We start from the raw sequence: 11,728 nt of genomic DNA on the forward strand, positions 1-11,728 counted from the left end.
TGTAGTATAGTATAATCATATTCAGCTGCAAAATATGAATATGTTATGAATATATTCAACTATAATCTAGTATGCATATATATGCTGCTAGAAGAAAAAAAATACATAAGATATATGCTGGATTGTCAGGGCAAATTCCTTTTGGGCCTCTCTAATTCCAGCCTTGGATACATAGAACTCTCAAAATACAATCAGGGCATTGCCACTAGTATTAGGTTGACTAGTAGACACTTGATCAGGGGTTCTATACTACATTGAATAGGATCAACCCAAAGTGATCACTCCTGACCCTTGTTCCTACTAGGAGTAATGTATAAATCACCATATATATGATAGATAATATGTGACATTTATCAGAAGTAGGGCCAACTCAGACTAAGATCAGTACTATAACTGACTACATGCACTGAGAAAATAGCGGTGATCATCCATCTCACTATAGTTGAATATTCTGTGACTATAATATAGTATAGTCATAATATAATATAATATATTCAAACATAATCATATTCAAGTGCTCCACCAAGGGCATAATATATTCATAATATTCTGAATATATTCAATAATTAATCAAACATAATATAATTCTGGCCAGCACTACTTTGGATCCTCCCCTGCTCAACTGTTTATCCCAAAACCCACTGTACATTATCAGTGGCAACCCAGCGGGTTGGCACTGATAACAGCCAGTCTTTTCATTTTTGCCTAAGTGGTGAATAATTGGTGGAGATGGGGGTGAATATCTCCAAAGTCCAAGGTCATTTTTTCGCTAAGTCCAAAGCATGTCACAAATTGTCACAAAATCAAAGTTGTATATCTTGACTATATGAATAACTTTCAGCAAGTGACCTATAGTGTAAGGGCAACCCCGGAGGCCTGAGATCAAGGTCCTAGCAGGGGAGGATCCAAAGAGTGAATAGAAGTAAGCAAATACAAGTGAGGCTGACCTAGCAGGGGAGGATCCAAAGAGAACAAACTCTAAGGGTCCGCCTGCTAGGTAGCGGGAACTATATACTGCGCTCTTGACGCCAAGGTTGATCGTTGCTCCGTGCAGTATGCCTGCGCCATGTCGCAGGCCAGGTCCCAGGGGATCGCCAGGGGGGGGCGGCGATGCGCCTGACGGAGGCGGTGATGCGATCACCGGAGTCGGAGCCGGAGTCGGACCGGAATCGGAATCGTCTCCGAGGGGCCGAAAGGGAGGTTCCCCTGACATCACCCCCCCTTTGAATGCGGCGTCCCCGACGCATAGACCGGAATGGAATCGAGTCGAAGGTTGCAGAGGCGATGTGCCGTGGTTTGCCAGGGTACTTACGATAGAACTCCGCGATTTTCTCCGGGGCGAAGACGCGGTCGAAGCGGACCCACTGGTCATGCGACGCGTCGTAGCCTTTCCATCTGACGGTAATTCAGCCGTTTATACCTCACCCTTGCGTCCAGGATTTCCTCTACTTCCCACTCCGGGACTCCGTCCTCGAGGTCCGGAGGGGGCTGGTCGTAGCCGGGGCGTCCGTCGAAGGGGTCGTCTTGGGCGAGCTCGAGCTTGACGACGGGGAAGACCGGGTAGAGCTTCGAGTAGCGCGGAGGGAGGTCGAGCTTGTAGGCACCTTTGCTGATCTCCGCGACTATCTTGAATGGTCCGAGGCGGCGGTGGGAGAACTTCTCCGAGGGGCGAGTCGTCCTGATGTCAGAGGCATCCAGCCAAACACGGTTGCCAACCTTAAACTTCGGAGACGGAGTGCGTCTCCGGTCGTAGTAGCGCTTGTACTCCTCTTTGGCCTTAGTGAGCGGCCTTGGCTTCCGGCAACACCAGTGGCAATCCGGTCGCGGAACTCGTTCACGGACTCCATAGCGGAACGGACTCCGGGTTCGAAGCCCATGCGCGGGAGTCGTCCCGTGTCCGTCATGAAGGGGACTTGTTGCGTGGAGGAGTGAACGTGGTTGTTGTAGGCGAACTCCGCGGCCGGAATCAGCTCATCCCAGTCGTCCTGCTGATAGTTGGTAAAGATCCGCAGGTACTGCTCCAGCTCCTGGTTGACGCGCTCTGTTTGACCGTCTGTCTGCGGGTGGTACGCGGTGGACGTGGCAGGCTTGATGCCGATTAGACGCCAGAGTTCTCGGGTGAAGTCCGCGATGAACTGCGAGCCGCGGTCGGAGACGTACTTCTCCGGAGTCCCGTGATGGCGCCAGACATTCCGGTAGTAGAGGCGAGCCGCCCCTACTGCGTCGACCGTGGTGTGACACTCCGAGAAGTGGGCACGCTTCCCAAGGGTGTCGACGACGACCATGATCGCGTCGTACCCATGGGCCTCCGGAAGCTTCGACGATGAAGTCGACGGAGACGGTATGCCAACGCTCTGGGGGCGTTTCCGTCGGGTGCAGCTCTCCGTGGGGCAGTCTCCGGAGTGCTTTGGTGCGACAGCACAAGTCACAGGTCGCGACGTACCGGCCAATATGGCGAGACATCTGAGGCCACCAGTAGTTCCGGGAGACCAACTCCAAGGTCTTGAAGCGACCCGCATGTCCGGCAACTCGAGTGTCGTGGCAGAGCTCGATGATGCGTCTCCGGAGGTCCTTATCCTTAGGTACGACAATCTTCCCACGAAAGTGAAGAAGACCACCGGAGACAGCCCACTCGTCGGAGCGCGAGGAGCGGGGGCCTCGAGCTTGACCTTGGACCTTTAGGAGTTGCCGGGCCGCTAGTGCGACGGGCTCCTCCAGGTCAGGCTCACCGGAGAGGGCATCGCGGATGTCGAAGGAGTTCAGAACCAGGGCCGGAAACGGAAACGCCTTCGAGAGCGCGGACATGGAAGAGTTCGGGCCGCAGAAGGACGACGTCGGAGTTGTCGGAATCGATTCCGTGGTCTGGTCTCCAGAGAGGGCGTCAGGTCGGCCCATGTCGCGGCCGGGCTTGTGGTGCAGCGTGAAGTCGAACCGGGAGAGGTAGAGGGACCAGCGGGCCTGTCTCCGGTTGAGGTGCTGCGTCTTGATTCTTATGGTCAGTCCAAATCTCGACGGGATGCGCGGCGCCCTCAAGGAAGTGTCTATACTCCTCGAGTGCACGGATGATCGCGAGCATCTCCTTGTCGTGGATTTCGTAGTTGCGCTGGACATCATTTAAGCGAATGCTACAGGGTGCCACTTCCCGTCCGGGGCGGATTGTGAAAGAACCGCCCCCGTCGCATAATCAGAGCTGTCCGCCTCAAGTCGGAAAGGTCGTGCGTCGTCCGGAATCGCCAGGACCGGTTCCGAGGTGACTGCGTCCTTGATCGCTTGGAACCGGAGGCCTCCGCGTCGCCCCAAGTCCACTGCTGGTCCTTCTTGGTGAGCACGAAGAGAGGGGGCGCGAGGGTCGAGAAGTCCCGAATGAACCTGCGGTAGAAATTAGCGAACCCAAGGAACTGCTGAATGTCCTTCTTGTTTTCCGGAGTCGGCCAAGCGGAGACGCCTGCGACTTTGACGGGGTCCATTTCGACGTGGTTGTGGGAGATGATGACTCCGAGGTACTCGATTGACGATTTTTCAAAGTCGCACTTCTCCACTCGGAGGTACAACTTGTGCTCTCAGAGTCGCCGCAAGACCTCCTGAACGATCTGCCGGTGTTTCCGGAGGTCGGAATGGGCGATCAGGATGTCGTCAAGGTAGATCATGACGTCTCCGGAGAGGATGAGGTCCTGGAAAATGTCATTCATCATCGTTTGGAACGTCGCGGGAGAGTTTGTCAGGCCGAAATACATCACCAAGGGCTCGAACAGGCCTCGGTTAGTCCGGAAAGCCGCTTTCCACTCGTCACCTTCCTTGATCCGGACGTTGTTGAAGCCCCAACGGACGTCGAGTTTGGTGAAGTAACGAGCGCCTTTGAGCCGGTTGATGAGGTCGTTGATCAGCGGAAGGGGGTACCGGTTTTTGACAGTCATCGCATTGAGAGCACGGTAGTCCTGGACGAAGCGGAGTCCGCCGTCCTTCTTCTTGACGAAGAAGACCGGAGACGCCATCGGAGACTTGGAGGGCGAATCCGGCCCGTCGAAAGCCCTTCCTCGATGAACGCGTCGAGCTCGCGTTGCTCAAGGGGCGAGATGGGGTACACCTTGCAGTTGGTGGGCTTAGCGTCGGGGACAAGCTCAATGGCGTGGTCCCAGGCTCTCCGCTCCGGTAGCGTGTCGAAGGACTCCTTGTTGAAGACGTCCTGAAACTCCTTAGCCCAGTCCGGGATCTCGGAGGGCGCAGGGGCGGAGTTCCTGGCGAAGGCTTCGGCCAGGCGCTGTGAGACAGTACTGCCAGCGCGTATCTCCTCCGAGGGGCGGAACGAGGTGTAGAAGATGCGGTCACCATCTTCAAGCTGACCATCGTCTTCATCATCGTCGGAGTCCGGCATCAGATCAGGCAGGGCGGAGTCGTCACCGGAGACGGAATCGTCTCCGTCGTCAGGCCCAGAGAGGTCCATGGTGCAGACCGAGGGGAACGGGCCGGAGCGGAGTCGCTTCTGGAGCAGCCGGAGTCGCCGTAGCTCAGTCCGTTCAACCCGTTCTTCCTCGCGGCAAGTGGAGCAACCAGGGGGCACCGTGTCATCTTGACCTCCTTGGTTTCCCAATTGATTTCCGGGTTATGCTTCCGCAGCCAGGAGTACCCCAGGATAAGGTCTTGTTTACCAAGAGGAGTGACGGCGAAGTTGAACACGCTCGGAATGGCCTTTGTAGCGTAAGACCAAGTCCGCGATCTGGTTGATGGAGCCGGCGTCGTTCGGAGTGCCATCAACGTTAAAGACCGGAATCGGTTGCGCCAGGGTGCGGACCGGAATGCCATTCCGGCGACATAGTTCGTGTCGATAAAGTCGGAGGTGGCACCACAGTCAACCAGGCCAGAGAGCGAGAGCTTAAGCGCTGGTAGTGGACTCTAGCTCCAACGGGAGGTGGAGGGAGTTCACTCCAGGGGAAGCAGCGACAGTGTACTGCTTGGGCAGTTTCTTTTCCCAGGCAGTGAGGCGGCGAAGGACAATGACCGGAGTGGCGGGCGAAGTCGGAGACGGAGTCGAAACGGGGGCGCGGGGGAGGGTATGTCTTTCGTTTCAGGCTCGTTGTAGGGCAAAGGAATTGATTCATCATACAAACAAGCGAAACGATTTACGGACGCGAACGAGGGCACACCAGTCACTCGTCGCGGGGACAAAATCCTCTCCGGCCATCGACTCCGCGACTGTTTCCGGCAGCGCAGCTGTGTCCGAGTAGCGGGCGATCAACTCCGCTAACATCTCATCACCGAGTTGTTGGATCACCTCATCGAGGATGTCCATTGAGCGGACGTCCGCGGGGAGGGGGCAATCCCGGGCGAGATGGTTTGGGTCGCCGCACCTGAAGCAGGTGCGACGAGGGGCACCCCGAGCCCTAGTGCGATCCAACTCCATGGGGACGGGAGCTGGAGGCGCCGGCGGGGGCGCGGGCCACGGGTGGCACGACCCGAGCCACCGGACGGAAAGGGGCCGGAGCCGGGATGCGGTTGACCGGAAACGGAGTCCGAATCAAACCGCCAGGCGTCTTGGGGGCGGCTGACTTGATCAGCTTGGCCCGGACCAGGGCCTCGTATTGACGGAAGGCCTGGGTGCGCCAGCTAAGGTAGTCCCGGAGGTCCGGGGGGTCGTTCGAGGACGTGATTCCGTTGTTGATCAGGGGGTCAAGTCCGTGGCGGAACTTGGTCACCTTGACCAACGCGTCTTCGAATCCGGCGAGGTCCATCAGGTCCTCGAAGTCGTCGGTGTACTGGTAGACATCCTTTGTGCCCATGTGATAGGCGGAAGTCTCCAGTTTGGAGAGAGCATGATCTTGCTCATTCTCCTCGACGAACCGGAGTCGGAACTCGGAAACGAACGAGCCCCAGGACGGAAACGGAAACGGGGCTTTGCTTCCGTGGCGCTCCGCCCATTGCTGAGCGGGTCCTTCTGCCATAAACGACATGGCATAGCGGACGGCCTTTTTCCTCGCTCGCCTCTCCATTGACCACGAAGGCCTCAGGGGCAAGGCGGGCGTAGGTGCGGACCGCATAGAGAAACGCGGCGGCCGCGTTTCCGATCGCCGTTGAAGGTGAACGGAGGGTTTGGTCGCAAGACCAATTTTGAGGCGAGGTTGATGTCGCCAAAGAGGGCCTCGGAATCGCCCTGAACCGGAGTCGGAGTCGGAATCGACGTCTCCGGGGGTGGTGTTGTTTGGGGTCCGCCAGCAGTATTAGCGGCGGCAGCGGCAGCGGAAGCCTGGGTGGTGAGAAGAGTAAGGGCCTCAGTTAGGCGGTCGATTTTCGCCTCGAGTGCATCCAGCCGAGTGTCAGCGTCAGGAGTAGCTCCGGAAGGCATGACAGGTGCGGGGACGACAGGAGTGACAGAGGAGGAGGGGACAAGTGGTAGGGGGGTGACGAGGGCGGAACGGACTCGTATTCCGAGCCTGAGTCAGCGCCGAACCTAGCAATCTTGTCCGGTTGATCCCGTAGAGAGTTTCTTCTGCTGTAAGGGCAACCCCGGAGGCCTGAGATCAAGGTCCTAGCAGGGGAGGATCCAAAGAGTGAATAGAAGTAAGCAAATACAAGTGAGGCTGACCTAGCAGGGGAGGATCCAAAGAGAACAAACTCTAAGGGTCCGCCTGCTAGGTAGCGGAACTATATACTGCGCTCTTGACGCGCCAAGGTTGATCGTTGCTCCGTGCAGTATGCCTGCGCCATGTCGCAGGCCAGGTCCCAGGGGGATCGCCAGGCGGGGGGCGGCGATGCGCCTGACGGAGGCGGTGATGCGATCACCGGAGTCGGAGCCGGAGTCGGACCGGAATCGGAATCGTCTCCGAGGGGCCGAAAGGGAGGTTCCCCTGACATATAGTGGCAGCTCAATAGTAGTATTAGCACTGCCCAATTACTGGCTTATATATAACTGATGGGCTTCTATCTTGCTTGTTACTTGAGTGAAATGCACAAATCAAGCACTAGCAAGAAGGGTCTTAATAGTATTATCAATTAAGATGAATGTTTGATTATTATCATGTGATATGATTCCTTTATTAACCATTCAGTCATAAACAAGAGAATATATAGTACTTTAAAATTGTAAGGTGGCTGATTTGTAAGCTTAGTTGCTATAACTTATTGCTCCATTATGTACCCTCCTATCTCCTAGTGAATATGGCACTGACAATGCCATACATTCACTCATCAGTGGCATTTGATATCCATCATGGTTGAAAGATCAGCACAGATCCCCAGCCTGCCTGGGTGGATAAAGCTGGAAGAGAGTTCATTTGAAAGGTATACTATCCAACTATACTTGAGCATCATCAACTATATTTTTTTGCTACTATTAGGTTCATATATTTACTACCAAGCATGCTTGAATTCCAAGTTGAGTAGTATTTTGCTGATATACTGGGACTGCATGCATAGACTTTTATGATCTAACTTGATATGATACCATGGGATGGTTCAGCACACCTACACCCATTCACAACCACAGAGCAAGTGTTAGGGTCAGTCAATTCCTGGAGACCTTGGGTGTCATATAAGCTAGGATGCAGATACGCTGTGAGGGTAGGGGTACCATTTTACAGGAGTTGCATGAGACCCCTACCTCAGATTTATGATATTCACAGAGACCAGCCCATAGTGAACTCATCATTTTTGGGATAGATAACACTGATAATGGTACTGTGAGAGATCCAGAATAGCTATGAGGTTAATTCAAGTGTTGGACAGGTTTATTTGAAGGTCTATAGTATCCTATGTTCAAGTCTTGTATCATACTTGAAGTTAATTTCTGACCAGTTGTAATAGCGAAGACACTCTTTTCTGCTGGGTACCTACCCTCTCTTCAGCTACCTTCTGTAACACATGCCAGAACCACAACTAATTATAGTACAGGGTCCTAGTAGATATCCAAATACCACCATACATGCATCTCAATGTCCAGTACTGAGTCTATAGACCTCACTATTCATGTAAACCAGTTTTACACCTAACCTGTAGTTGAATGTCTGCCTCATGTCTCTATCCAAGTGCAGACCCTTATCAATCAGAGTATGTAGGTATGTCTATATACCTCATTTACTGAACTTGATATATTTTGATCTATAATCAACCAGCAGATTATGGCTGTATTATCAATATATTGTGTCATAGCAGTAATAGGTATAATGGAGCATAACAAGAGATTCCATCAACAAAATATTATGGAAGGCATCAAATCTCTCAGGGGAACTCCTCTGTATGCTTACTAGCTTTATCCCATTGGGGATACCTGACCTCTGAGTGAGTTATTAGGAGATTGCAATACTGGCATATATGACATATATACAGGCATATAGGATATTTAAAAATATATATGTCTTGACAAGCTATTATAGAGATCCAACAGACTATAACACAACTTGTATCCTAATTATCCATGCATTACTCACCTAGATATCAAGTCATCATTGATTTTGATTGGACTTAAGGCCAGAAAACATATGGAAAAGTGGCATAACAGTGTGATCTACAGATATTAAACTATACTAATATCAGCCTAGATCAGGAGAATATTAACCACCTCCCTAATAGTGAAAAATCATCTAAATCCATGATGAACTGGTGGAGATATGGCTAGATCAAAATGTTTGATACATGATCATGAGTCAGTATAGGTGTGCTGATGATCCTGTATTGTGAAGGATATTGATCATCTCATTTAGGTATCATTGGTAGTGCTGCCATTGGGTCTCTATCCTATTTACTCATTGAGATATCATATTATAAGTCAGAGATCATGTACTGATTAACAAGTAGTGATGCACCCATTTGGCTGGCACTATAGGTTACTTAATGAAAGTTGTTCATATGGTCACAATATACAACTTTGATTTTGTGACAATGTGTGACATACTCTGATGACTGTATCATCAAACAGTATTTATTTCCTTTCTTGGAATTTCAAAAACACCTATTATCATATAGGACAGTGTATAACAGCATGATACAGGCATCAAGACCAGCTCACATGTCTATTGGTAACAACTTCCTTTTTGGGACAATATGTCACACTTGGAGTATGACTGGCGAACTTGGTCTTGATGGCCTGTGTTGAATTATTCATCTTTATTCACCCCTACATGTTGGACTTAGCGAAAAAATAGTCTTAAACTTTGAAGATATTCACCCCCATCTCCACCAATTATTCACCACTTAGGCAAAAATGAAAAGACTGGCTGTTATCAGTGCCAACCCGCTGGGTTGCCACTGATAATGCACAGTGGGTTTTGGGATAAACAGGTGCCCCTGCTAGGTCAGCTTTATTTGTATTCGCTTACCAATGTTCACGCTTTGGATCCTCCCCTGCTAGGACCTTGATCTCAGGCCTCCAGGGTTGCCCTTGTAATGACAAAAGCCTGGGTGGAGAAGCTTCAGCTGTCTCAACCTCACTTTTTTGTTCTTGACTTGTTCGCTATTTCATGTTTTCGTTTTTTTATATGGTTCTTGTATGCATGTTCCTGTTGCCTTTCTGAATGTTTTGAGGTAGATCAGTATTGGGCTTGGGCTTAGGCTGCAACAAGTCGTTGGGTTAAGAGGAGGGTTTTAGATGTAGAGAAGATAATACTAGTAATAGCCTAATAAATACATGCTGTAGATACAGTTTTCATACACAACATCAGTTAGAGAAGAGATTGAATGAGCACTAAAACCCAGAGCAGATCAGATGGGCATTAAGTAAGGCTTAGTATATATACTGAAGTAGATAGTCTCGGTCAATCATATATATATATATGTTCCATATAACTTATGGAGAGTATAAGATGTCACTTCAAGGCTGGATCTGGCCTGTGCAGTCTGTGGATGTTCAGGCCCTTGTTTATGCATATAATACTCCAGAACCAGTTCCTGCATTATTTTAGCTTTAATGTATTTTGTCAAAGAATAATATGTTGTGGCAAGTGCAGATCTGGCATAGATGGTATCTTGATGGTCAGATCCTTGTAGACATACATAGTGTTCCAGAACCTGTTCTTGGAGCTCCTGAGCCTCAATGTATTTGCCTTGAGAATAATATGTCAATGCAAGGCTAGAGCTGGCCCTGATGGTGTCGAGATGTTCAGGCCCTAGTAGCTGGATATAATGTTTTAGGGCCTGTTCTTTCAGCTTCTGTGCCTCAATATATTTGCCTAGAGAATGATATGTTGCTGCAAGGCTAGATTTAGCCCTTATAGTGTCTAGATGTTCAGGCCCTAGGAGGCGGATATGCTTTTCTAATGATTGTTCATACATCTGCTGGGCCTCTATATATTGACCAAGAGAGTAATATGCATTTGCAAGGTTAAATCTGGCATACACAGTATGCAGATGGTCAGGCCCCAGTATACTCATGAATTGATCTAATACCTGTTCATCAAGCTACATATTTATGCAGTGCTGCATATGATGCTGCAAGCCTAGCCCTGGCCATAATTGTCTCCAGATGGTCAGGCCCCAGCATGCTTGTATACTGCTCTAGTACAGCCTTGTCTATCTGCTCAGCCTCCACATGCCTCCCTAGAGAGGAATATATTATAGCAATTCTGGCCCTGCTTTTAATAGTGTCTATATGCTCTTGTCCTAGCATGCCTATCTGAGACTCAAGAACCTGTTGCATTATCAATAGAGCCTCAATACCCTTGTTCATCTGATAATAAAGCCAAGCCAGCTTTGCTTGAGCTTCAAGGATCATTGGTGCTCCTGCCTCTTTCTCTATCAGTAGTTTCTGTAAAATTATGTCACCCAGATCTGCTGCACTTGCAAGGCTGCCAGCACCTGTATAGATAGCTTGACATGGGATTTGAAATGGCCATGGAATCATTTCTGGCCTTGGTATTGCTGATTTTAAGTGTTGTGTTAGCCCTGGCATCTCATAAGGCATAATGGTTCCAACAGCTGAGATCCCCAGCAGATGGATAATCATATTCTGACTATCTTCTAGCTTTGAGAGTGTCACTCTAGTCCACTCATGTACTAATGGGTGGATATAATAACCATCATTTCTCAAAGCAATCAATGAATATGCTTCTATACATCCCATTGTCTTTTCAAATAGAAGTTCATCCCATTGTTTATTCTCATTCAAAAAGTGAGATAAGAGCTTGATTGCTAGGGATAATGACTTTGGCATCTGCCCTGATGGTTCCAAATCTTCCCATTCGGTGGGATTCCATTTATACTTGGATGCATTTTTGAAAATTGCTTCAGTTATTTGACTGTTATGCAGTAAGGAGCATGCTTGCATCATCTGTTGAGCAATGGGAGGCAGATTCTCAAAGCTGACTCTCCAAGTGGTATAAACTGTGTCTTTATAGTTCCAAGCCACCTGATTAGGTTTCTCTTTCCAGTACTGTGCCTTGTTGTTCCTGTAAATTTCCAGATATTTCAATGGGCTTTGTTGTAGCTTAGAAGATTGTGATATGAAAGCAGCAGCTTGGGCCAATGCCAATGGAAAACAATGAAGTTCCTGTCAGGTATCTTAAGACTATATTTGAAATTCACACCATTCATCTCACCTTAGCAAGTATAGTAGCTACCTCTTTATCCCTGATATGCGCAATAGCACAGATCATCTCACTTGCTTCATCCAAGGCCATATCAGATACATCAATAGACTTTTCCTTAGTATGTATGCGCAACTCTGGATTACGAGATGTGATCAGAATATTGCCATGATTGCACTTTGGAAGGTGCTCAAGAAGATTCAGCTCCACATTATCTGCAT

The sequence above is a fragment of the Mycena indigotica genome, assembly GCF_014461135.1.
Source record: "Mycena indigotica strain 171206Taipei chromosome Unknown Mind.scaff0007, whole genome shotgun sequence".
NCBI classification, from domain to species: domain Eukaryota; kingdom Fungi; phylum Basidiomycota; class Agaricomycetes; order Agaricales; family Mycenaceae; genus Mycena; species Mycena indigotica.